This window comes from Seriola dumerili, unplaced genomic scaffold, assembly GCF_002260705.1.
Source record: "Seriola dumerili isolate Sdu_G_001 unplaced genomic scaffold, Sdu_1.0 BDQW01000391.1, whole genome shotgun sequence".
NCBI classification, from domain to species: domain Eukaryota; kingdom Metazoa; phylum Chordata; class Actinopteri; order Carangiformes; family Carangidae; genus Seriola; species Seriola dumerili.
The window spans coordinates 334,371-346,649 of record NW_019174646.1 but is presented as its reverse complement, the minus strand read 5'-3'; the positions used below and the strand labels follow the sequence as shown (position 1 = coordinate 346,649).

Genomic DNA, 12,279 nt, shown 5'->3' with positions numbered 1-12,279 from the left:
CATGCATTGTTGTGATGAGGAGAGGAAGTAAGGGTTTACAATATCTGAGACAATGAGACGGATAAATGCATCATGAGACACAGAATTCATAAGTAATTTAAGCAAAGAAAGACAAAAAATAAAATGGCACTCCTCCGTAATGGTATATGAGAGAGGGCACTGCGGCCCATTCACTTGAGGCTGTTGGCAGGTTCGTCCTGTGAGTCCTGAGATTCTGCCAGAATATTATCCTCATCGGGAGACGACATGGAGAATAAAGACGAAAGAATGGAGGAGGATTACAGACCAAGAGCAGAGGAGAAGGCTGATGAGAAGAGCAAAGAGGCATAAATACTGTTAATTATGAGCAGATAGAAATGGAGAAATGCAGACTCAGAGAGGGATCAACAGAGAGATGAGCGAGTGGTTCTATACAGTTAATGATTTGGGTTCGGTATGCATGCAGTGTGACAGGGTAAGAATTGATAATAAATTATGATAAATGCCAGTCTACTGCCTGTCACAAGGAGGCAAGTCACATGCACATGTCTAAGATTACAATTGTTCATTAAAGGGCCACACTGCTGTAGAAAGTACAACTTATGGTACATGCAGCAATGAATAGTGCCCACTAATGTTTCATCCCAGATTCTTCTTTCTTCAGGGAGTTCTGCACCAATTTTAAACTGGCTATCAAATCTGTGCCCGTATTTGATGAATTAGTGCAACATGTGGAATCTTACAAACATTAATTGGAACTGATATCTGTCCTTATGTCTCAGAACAGCGTTTTGTCTCATTTAGGATCTGACATTGCCCGTTTGCGTTCATCTTGTAATTTACTGCCCTCTTTAGGCCACAGTGGGTTATTGTCTCTACAAGCTAGGTTGACCATGAGTCGTTGCATCTGTCATTTCTGTCATTTTCATGGGTGTGGCCGTGTCCCGTTGACAAAGGCTGAGGCTTGTCAAGCGGAGGGTGGAGCAGCATTTTTTGGAAGTTTGCACATGCACATTGTGGATAGGATCTTTAATGCGTGACTAGCCAGAGCCAAATTGAGCTTGTCAAGCTGCCCTTGACTCAGCTTCCACTGTTCTGAGATCAGTTGTGATATTGCACACATTATTTTACACATGCACAGATGCATGTGGAAACTAAATTGTGCAGTACAAAATGACTTCAACAGTCTTTTCTTTTTAAGTCAGCGGTACCAAGTAAATGGCTAAACAACGTAGCTCATTTTGTTTGCATTTGCTCTGGAAATGTAGTTTGTTCATTAAGAGAGGAACAGAGTAACAATGTGGGTATCTGTGCAAGATCTGCAGTAAGTTTGAGAAGTCTGAGGCAGATAAAATAAAATGATGATTCAGCATTGTCACTGGAGTATGTAATTGAAGTGTGTAAATATTTTGAAGATTATCATAGAAGTGACTTTTTAGATATTTTTCCTCTATTCTGCACATTTAATGTTTACTGACAGTTCAAATGAATGATCCTAATACTTCCTCAGCCAGGTAGGCGTGCAGAAAGGGGAAAATGTTCAGGCAGAGTGCAGGAAGATGCAGGAGAGAGACTTTCAGCACAGGAAAGACGAGATCAGGCCCTGAATTTAAGAGAGGTTTGCTACTAGTACTGTCATGAAAAGGATTGTTTTAGTCTGGTCCATTTTTCTCGTTGGTGTAATAAACAGCTGAATTGCACATTGAGATGATGGTTTATGGGGGTGGGAGGTAGTGGGGATTGTAGTTGGTTCTGCAGCTCTGCTTTCCTCTGTAAAAGTCACAGCACGCCACTGCTGCAGCATAATCCACTTCTCCATTGTCCACATGAAAGCTTAATATGTTGGAGTTCAAGGACTTGAAGTTTCAGCAGAACTTTGAGGATGGATTTTGAGTGTAATAACGTGAGATGGAAGCAGAAATACTTGCAAAAAGAATAAACCTGCATTCATTGTTTTTTTTGGGCGTCATGTGGGCAGTGGAATCAGTGACATATTATCATCTTATGAAGTTGATATTTACACATCTACCAGATACAGAGCAACATCTACATTTATTTGAAGGTTTCTAGCCTATGATGAATGTCCAATAGTCCAAAATCCAATATTAACTCTCCTTTGAGCTCTGTTTTTAATCTTTACCAACTCCTGTAGAAAGGCTCTTTAGTTGCTAATTGCTCCAGTATGTTCACGAACTAGTCAAGAACTGTGTCTGTTGGCTGTTTGGTGCGGGGGAGGTAGTGTAGCTAGCCTTCTCACTAAAAACAGCTGGCGGCTCCAGCTGGAAGTGATGCTGATGAGAGTGGCGAGACTGAACCAAAACACTGCAGCCCAGCTGCAGGCCATAAAACCAAAACAATGGGCTGACAGAGGCTAAACAGCTCAGTAGACCTGAGGGGAACTGCAGTGTTGGGTGGTAATTCTCAGTAGGTTCATCACAGAGAATGACATCCTAACCCTAACCCGGCTTAAATGCAGTTTATTTATGCTGTTGACCTGTGTAATGACCTGTACACTGCCTCGTGCACTTGGTGTTAGGATTACCAAGATGGTATAGCCATATAAGGTGTCAGTAGCGATAATGATACAAACACAGATGTGTACACACACACACGCACACACACACTCACACACACACACACACACACACACACACACACACACACACACACACACACACACACACACACACACACAAACACAGACACAAACACACACACACACACACACACACACACACACACACACACACACACACACACACACACACACACACACACACACACACACACACACAAACACACAAACCAGTTTGTGACACACTAATTACAGTGGTTGTGGTAATGCGGGCTTATGTGACATGTTGATGTGCTCATTTTTGTAGCATAGTCATTACGCTGTCACATGTGCTCTCCTGTAGTGAGTTGGTCATATTCTCATGTGACACCTTTTCATCCAAACAACATCATGCATGCATCAACACTTGAGCCCTTCTCTAGAACTACACATTGTGTGAACCTGTGCACCCTGGGTCTGGTTACGGGCTGACACTTTCTAGGTTTTCAAGAAGTAACACTTTGGTACAGAGAACCCTGGAGAGAGACAAGAAAGGACAGAACATAAAGGAACTTATGTTGGGTGAGAAAGTTGGTGTAGGGTTACCTGAGTGAGACACCACTACAGTAGCCTTGTATGAAGTGATATAGAGTAACTGCATTAACACATGGCTGTGCAAATACACATACTGTACATACATAGTCAGCTCTCTGAGAACAAGGAATACCCAGAAAACCCTTAGAAGACATAAAGAAACAAACCTCAGGAGAAGAAAATTGAGGCGAGATCCCCCCCTCCTCAGCTGTCTAGGGCAGCTAAACTGCAGTAGTTGTAGGTGGGGAAAAAGCAAGGTCAGGCATTTGGGCCTGTAATAATAAAACAGCCATAAGCGAAATATTATCCTTGATGAAATTTAAGATTTTTCAGGCTCTCACTCATTATTTCCAAATGCAATAAAAAAATCATCAGTAGCTATGCTGTTTTTCATTAAGAACCCCTGAAATTTGAACAGAAATCCACTGATCTGAGGCATTAAGTGTCATTTGCAGTAGCATAATGGAATCTATCACATTACTCTACAACATCAGTTTTCTAGTCTACCACTGTTACTGTATGTATAACAGTATATATTTAGTATAATTAGGGTATAAGTGGGATTTATACTATTATTCATATGAAGAAAATAACCTGGATTTGAGGAATACTACATAAGGGAATTTCAGATAGGGTTGCAATTTCTCTGTGACAGAGAATTGAATTGTATTCACTTACTGCTCATAATACTTACTTACTTATAATTGTCTAAACATCTTGCTTGGTTTAAAAAGGATTTGTCATCTGTTGCTGCCAATGCTGGTTGTGTGCAGTCTTCACCACTGAGCTGAGCAGCACCCTTGTCCTTTAACATGATATACTTCTGTATATGGGTGCATGTTTGTGTGTGTCTATATATCATTTTATGTGAGCATTACTTATATGAGAGCAATTTTCCTGCCTCACTGCAGTGTTGGAGAAATAACTCTCTTCTGTTAGCTTCCCTGTGAGGAACAGACAGCATGCTGCAGTAAACTTATCTTAAGGTAATAAGCCACCACCTTCTGTAGTTTGTTTGACTGCTCTGTCGTTGATATGCTACAACAGTGAGTCATGTAGATTTTACATTGAAAAACAGCTGTCAAGTAGGTCTAGAAAAATCCTTAATCACACAGATAATTCATTTTATATTGTCTACAGAGGAAATGGATAGTTAGCTGCCATGGCTGGACAGAAATAAGAATGCCACCCAGAGACACTCAAATTATATTAACAGAAAACAAAGTCAAAAGAAGTAGCTCAAGAGGGAGACAAGAAAAATGACTAAACATTGACTTTACTGTCGACTCTTTTCCTTATGTTTATCAGGTGAAGACTACACTGAGTGGCTTTATGATTATTTTATTTATGTACTTGTGTAGGAACTTGGTTTTTACCCAAGATTTTTCATCCAAAAAAATCAAGAAAAACAATAGTGTTGGATGGAAAAAGACTTGGTCAGATGACACCAGACATTAACTTGGCTTGTAGACTGATGAAAACAAGAGATCGTGGGAATCAGTGTGTATATAAACAAGACTTAGTCAAAACCTAGTCTTATTTATATACACAACGAAACAAGTATGAAATAGTGACTGAAATGCAGCCCATTTAGACTACATGTTAACCACCAGTCGCTTCCAAGTCGTTTCCAAGCCGCTGCTCTGCACTGCTAAAATCCTGATTTTTTTTTTTATAACTGCAATGTCGTCTGAGAAAATCACCACAAAAATAAATTAAAGACTCTCTGCCGCTCACTGAACAGAGTAAACGCAGAGAGAGTTGTGCGTCTCGCTTGAAGGACATCAGTGATGACTCTCTTCTGTGGAAAGTAGCTAAGGTTTGTCCAAAAAGTTGCAGGATTTTTCACTAGGTGCTTTTTTTTAAAAGAATGTCTCTAAATCTAGCGACAAATGCGCTTCGTATGCAACACTGCAGGGTGTAAGGCCCCCACCCCCCTAATGGAAACTGATTGTGCCACTACATTCTGAAAGAGCAACGGCCAATGGGGAAACTCCAACACTTGGCCAGTTGACCAATGGTCAATGGTAACTTTATGACTCCGTCACTTGGCGCTTGGCTGACCAATGGTGTAACTTGATCACTTAATTCTATCACTAAGTCAGTCAGTCACAGACATTCACAGCTATAGGGCTGGCCAGCCAATAACATGAATCCAAAGTAAAGAAAGAAAATGTCATCTAAAAACAAGAACAACACTATTCTATATTTTTGTGATTGTCCACAAATCTCATGAAAAGACTCAAACCAAAAACCTGTCAGTACTTTCTTACTTACAGGTCACAGTTATATATTGTCATTTTTTATAGAGGCTAAGGGATTTCCTGAAACATCTGCGCACTGCAGTTTTTTCACTCAAACAGAAGCAAAAGCTCTTGCAAGTATTTAGCAGCAGGTTAAAATATATCCATGTTCGTGTCAATGAAGGAACATGTTAGCCAATGTAACAGTGTGGCTCATCAATGTGTGCTTTTTTATAGTTTTTGAACAATTTAAAAATAAGATACAGCAGGCTTGTTACACAGACAATATTTGTTACTGGGGTTTTGGTCTTCACCTCTTCTTATTAAATACAGCTATGTTTCCTTTCTACCTTGTATATGATGATATGAATTCCACACAGGAACTATATTGCTAATTTTAGCTGAATGAGCAAAGAGAGGCCACTGCTGAGTCGCCTGCACTCACATTCTAGAGAGGGAAATTATACTGAATAGGATGTGAATGGAACAGAAACAGGAACACCTCATGATTATAAAAATGACTGTGCTGAGTGTTTTATGGATTTATGTTTACTGTAAACTCACTCATTAATCACTTAACATGACCTTCACCTCAGGTTTGTGTGTGAATATTTGTTTGTGAATGTACTTTCATCTTTGTAATTATACTTTGGTTTATATCAGTATGTAGAAATGTGTGTCACCATGTTGATAGTGTATAGTTCTATGAAAAAATGGGCTTGGATCAAAATACTGACTTGCAGAAAGGATCAGCATGTACTGTACAAGGGAGGTGAGCACACACACAGAAAGATAAAACAGAGGTGTGATTGTGATATGAGTTGTGACTAAATGTCAGAAAGGCTTGATGAGAGGATTAGACTCTAAGTCGATACAGGTGATCAGTTATAGATTGCGGTTATCTAAACAGAACTTGATCAATGATAACATTCAGCATATGAAATTTATATTGCTTTTCTTCAAAATCCACTGTTAGTTCAGATCAAAGTGGATCTTCCATTCTGTGTTTGAGCAGAGTTATCAGTTTATTCTCTTATCATCAAGATACTGTAATAGGTGTAATTAGTGTTTCATTTCAAATGTTTTTTCTACCAAAGTTATCCTTTATCTGGTCACTCTTTCCACTGTTTTCTACTTTTCAGATGAATTGTGCAGATTGCATCATTAAAAGGTGCTATATTTAGATACTTATTTTTAAAAGTTCAATCACTGCTAACCCGCCCATTGTCAACTGTTAAACAGCTAGCCCACAAACTGCAGCTGGAGACAGTAGTCCTTGTTGTGCTCTGCAGCCTCAGCAAGCTTGGCATAGCGATCAGTCTCATGTAGTCAGACTGGCCATAATGGAGCACTGGCATAAATCCCAGTGGGCTGCCACATTGGTGGATTGTCAAAGAATCCATAAAGTTTTCACCATCCCTGTCAATCTCTTTACCAGCCCTCTGTGTGTGCCTGTCATTTGGGGTGCACATGAGAGTGTGTTGCCACCACTCCCTTGTCTGCAGTCCCAATTAATCCCATTCAAAACTCCACATGGTCAGATGGCAACGGAATAGTTGACTGCTCCTTATTCTTCTCCTGGTAATACTTAAATTAGAACTATGCATTCATCATACAAGGATGAATTTCTTTCCCAGTCCAGCCATCATGACACTGTTTTGGCAATGATGCCAGGATGTTTGTTTGTGCCTATCTACAGAGTGTGAGTGTGACTGGACTGAGATGGTGTACTGACAGATAAAGACAAGAGCTACAAGAATATAAGTGGTGCTGTTACAAAGGACAGTGGATGAGAACTCAGAAATAGCTATAAAGATGTGAGAGCCAGCGTAAAGACAGTTTATATGATTTACAAAATAAATGAAAATCAGGGCTTTACAATCAAAATCCAGACCAAGGCTATTTACAGCACTGAGGATGAGGATCTATAATATTGGATCTATATAGAGAAGATCACTTGTAAATGAAACCAAATGATACATGCAGAGCAAATCTCATCTTCATAACAATAAATGTAAGTCTCACTAAATTGACAACATCACCAACACACCAAGTGAGGAATTCCTTTCACCATCTGGTGCTGACATGACAAACAGAGCCTCAGCACATGAGGACAAACTGAGTTTTTACTAAACCTGTCACTTTTTAGAATAATCCAGCCAAAGCACACCAAGAAACAAAACTCAGAAAATTATGTTGATGTTTGACCCAACAAAGACACATTCAAAAGCAATCTCAGCAGGAAAATAAATCTTTGACTCCCGTGTGTAACCACTCAGAGCACACAGTCTTGCTTTATAAAAGGGACTGACAGTTATTGTAGAGAAGGAGCTACATCAAACCGCATTATGTCTGAAATACCAAGACTTGAAAGTTTTTTTCTGCAACATAATCAAAGTCTTCATCACATTTTAAACCACATCAAACACATGTAGGTCCCACATCTAAAGTTCTCGTTCCCATAGCACCTTCTGTACATCAGGCTATGACCTGACGTGAGAGAGCGAGCGATGACATTTCTTTTTATTTGCTTTCAGGCCTCATCATTTGATTTATATGACAACATGACATTTCCGAGTTAATCTCTTATTTATGGCACGTTTGCCATTTCCATCTGAACTTTGGTGTTTCTTCATAAACAGCAGACACTTCTTCCTGCTTTGAAATTGATAGTTACTATCTTGCGTGGTGCACAAATACTGTAGCTGCACACACACACACCTACACGCATACACATTCGTTTCTCCATGTCTTCAGAGAACATTGCTTTAGGTCCCCACAATATGAGTACCTGGATCACACACACACTCATGTTCAGGGGTACATATAATGGATGACGAAAAGGGATTTCATAAAAGTGTCCTGATGAGTTGTTTTTCTATTTTTACGCCATTAGACTGAGGAACTTGGTGGATTGGAAAAAAACTGGACTGAATTGGCGAGGAAAGTGGGAAGAGGGAGGGACTGTGTTTGTGTGTGTGTGTGAGCTAGGGGGTGGAGTAGTTACTCAGCAGCAGTTGTGAAGGTCATTTTCCCCAGCGAGCTTTCAGTTGGGTCAAGCATTTTGTGTGTGTGTGTGTGTGTGTGTGTGTGTGTGTGTGTGTGTGTGTGTGTGTGTGTGTGTGTGTGTGTGTGTGCAGGCAAGTATGTGGCCTTGTGTATAAAGGTTGGACCTATTATAACAACTGCCAAGGTACTGCCATGGTGTATTCTTGTTTAGTAAGAGGCTCATTTTAGAGTTGAGCATATAATGTGTGTGTGTGTGTGTGTGTGTGTGTGTGTGTGTGTGTGTGTGTGTGTGTGTGTGTGTGTGTCCTGTAATATACTGGGCTGCAAAGAGAGGTGACGTTGGTAGACTGGCATCTGTTTGTTTTTGAGACACTTGAGAAGCTGTGAAGTGACAGGAAAGACTGCTTGGCACCACCGACGATCTCACGAGTGTGTGTGCATGTCTGTGTGTGCATTACAGAGAGACGAAGAAGAAGTTTGGACATCTGAAAAAAGTATTGAGCTGTCATCGATTTTCATTTAAATTTTGAGCACTAATATCATCCAGCTATTCCAGCTATTTTACAGCGACAAACAATTTTATAAAAATGATTGTGTAAGCTGATTCCAATATTTTAATTTAACTTCTTTTAGACCAACAAGATTGTTTATTAAAAATCCAAAATTATGAAAAAATACAGGAAGAGTTTTTGGCTTCTTGTCAAATTAGCTGAGGCTATGTCTACTACTACATTTTCATTCAAAACACAGTTTTAAAATGGATATGATCTCTGTCCAGAAACTGTTTTAGCTCCATATCAGAGAAGATCTTAATCCATATTAACACACCTAAAAATGCATATCACATGACCATTCACATACACTGCGCATGCACAAGCCGGTGTAAACAGGAAGTAGATTATCTACTCTGCAGTTGGGTAGTTGCAGAAAATAATACAAATGAGCAACAGCAAAAGGCAGTTGTAGCGTTATAATGTACAATTTAACTACACAACAGCTGCTAGCAAAGACAACACGCTGGTAGTCATGACCAATAAGTCCCAATCAGGGAGTGTCTACATCATCATTTCCAAAGGTCTGCGTTTTTCATCGTCCAGACTATAACACTACCCCAGAGTTTTCAAACTGAAACGGGGCCAGCAGCGTTTCTAAAAGTCTCAGTTTTAGGAGCTCAAAAACTCTGGAGTATTGTTTGTTTGTGTTTGGAAGCCAGGTATCAACGTAGAGATGCATTTTAAAATTAGGTAGTAGTGTGGATGTAGTGTGAAGGTGTTTGGATGTAAATGGGGAAGGGGACACATGACCTCCTTGCATGAATCGACTAACATACAGTTTAAAATTGGAAATGAAAACAGATCATTCAAATAGTAAGGACCTGCCTTTGTCAAATAAGTTTTATCAGTGGCTTTTAGCTGCATGTCCACTAAATCTCATTTTATATATCTCCAGTCACTGGTACAGTTTGTGAAATCACACCATATCTGCTCTGAATGTTGATTCAAGCACAGGGGTGTATTTGGTACACCTCAGTGTGTCACACAGGAACAATGTCACAGCTGTGGGTCTGTGCATGTTAAGGGTGAAGGAGAGAGTGAGAGGAAGAGGGGGGGGGGGTTAAAGCAAGTGAGTAGTGTTTGTGTGTCTGAAAGTGAATAGCTACAGGTGTCTCTTTCCCCCCTTGATGACGCAAAATAGGACCCTAGTGAAATGGCCGAGTCTGCACATGTGAGGGAGAGTGTGTGTGTATATGTACATATAGTGTATGTGTTTTTAACAGTCTATCTCAAGGGGACTTTGATAGTCCAATTGAGTTCTGAGCTTGTTTGTTTGCCTCCACACAGGAGTTGGGAAAATCCTCAGGTGGTTTTGCGTGAAGCAGCCGTGATCAGATTGGGTCACACAAATATCACAAAATACAATTTTTGCAAGCAAATTCCATAAAGAAAATTAACTTGGGTGGGTGTCAAGGGGACACAGCTCTGAGGGTTCTTCAGGCAGATCCTCTGGCAGCTGTCCGGTTGCTATGGCGCTGATCACACACAGGAAGAGCAATGCATGAGGAGAGAAATGGGACTTTGCATTTAATTGTTGTGTTTGTTGCTGCTGTTTCCCTGGCTTATTCTATTCCCTGGCTGCTGTCAGACAATTACTGAGGCATCTCATCTACTCAGATGTCTTTGTCTCTTGTCTTGAATGATGCATTTCTCTAATTATCCTCTGCACAAGGAGTCAGAGACAGTCCATTTCAGCTATCAAACAACATTCACCCCTTTATTATTGTCGCCACTCTGACCCAGGCCAGTTCCACCAGATGTGCTGTGTGATTCACTGCGTATGTTTCTGCTGCATCAGGCTTTTATGTCGCTTGTATAGTTTTATGTCTGTGTCCTTCTCTGTCAACAGAGAGTTCTTATCTTCACTGCCACGTGAAAACGTCATAATTCACACAGCTATTTTTACCTCAGTCTGTGAGAGTTTATATTGTCTGGGGTAATGTAAAAAGAAAGCCAATCAAACATGAGCTCATTAGAGAAATGAGGAAATCAATAATGAAAAGCCTGACGGTAAAGCTGTTTAATAGGACAGATGAAAGGTAGCAAATCATAGCTTTATAACACTGATATGGTTCCTGGACGTACCATCAAGAGTGAAACTACAATTTGTGCTCTACAGGAAACATAGCAAATACATACACTGTATTTAAAACACACTTTCCTGTTGACTTTTAGATAAGATGGATCCCACTGGTAAAAAGAAGCCCACCCTTAGGCACATCTAAAGCTCACTAATTAACATCATATAATTTGTTTGTTCAATACATACATATACTGACATGTAAAAGCAATATGCCAAGATAGGTTCACTGGCTTTGGCTTCAGATTATACAAGCACAGTATTGATCTAATCATCTAACTCTCAGCAAGAAAATTAGCAAGGGAATTTCCCAAGATATGCAAAGGCAGCCAGATCAGTGTCGTAATGAACAAATGGAAGAACAAAAACAAAAAACAATCACACGAGTAAATGATGAACCTGCTTGGAACAAGGAAGAAATTGTATGTAAAAAATGTATGTATATAAAAAACAAATGCATATAAATAAAGAATGTCAATTAGTCAATTAACCATTCATTTATTCAGTCACTCCCTCAGTCACTCAACCAGCTGGTTAGCTCCCTTACTAACAGAGAGGAAGAAGAACAGGTGGCCACAGATGGAAACAGAACACTTTAGATCAATATATTCTGGGAAGATGGCTGCTTTAGCTCTGTTTACTGAACTGTAAGACAACTGGAGAGGAAACTGGCTCTGGCTGTAGCTGGAGAGAAACACCAGCATTGTAGACTGTAGGTTAATGCATATAGTATTATTAGTGTGGAGAATAAAAATAGAGGTAAATTGGGGAAAAGATGTGGCAGAATTGGAAAACAGGAGGCAAAGAACAAGAAATGCAGTATTAAAATATATGTTATGTATTTCCATGTGTGTCTGAGCACAAAACGGAGCATGTAAAATTTGTTACAATTATAATTTTCACATTTAATCCTCCTTTCATTTTGTGAGATTACATTTCAATTCCAATGTCCTTGGCAACAGCACAGCAGGCAATGGGCTGATAAGCCTGTTTGAATTGAGATTTCACAGGGAGGGTTTGTGGTGAGCAGGAGGTGGGTAGATGTGGGTGTGCATGCATGTGCAGAGAAATGAAATCACAAAATCAAGCATAGATAGAGCAAGGTCAGGGAGATTAATGTAAAATTATTAACAAGGTAGAAACAAGGGCAGGGAGAGACGGAGGGAGTCATACAGTAAGAGGAGGAGGAGGCGGGGCTTTGCACAAAGTGCAGCCTATCAGATGAGGGAGGGCAGGGCTCAGCAGACAGGAAGGAGGGAGCAGAGC

General features: G+C 40.0%; 1 protein-coding gene across 1 annotated transcript in view; it reads left to right on the top strand.

The window, feature by feature from the left end:
- Positions 1-12,279, top strand: part of rap1gap2 (RAP1 GTPase activating protein 2) — a 70,492-nt gene that overhangs the window by 16,758 nt on the left and 41,455 nt on the right. The gene's annotated exons all lie outside the window — the stretch shown is intronic.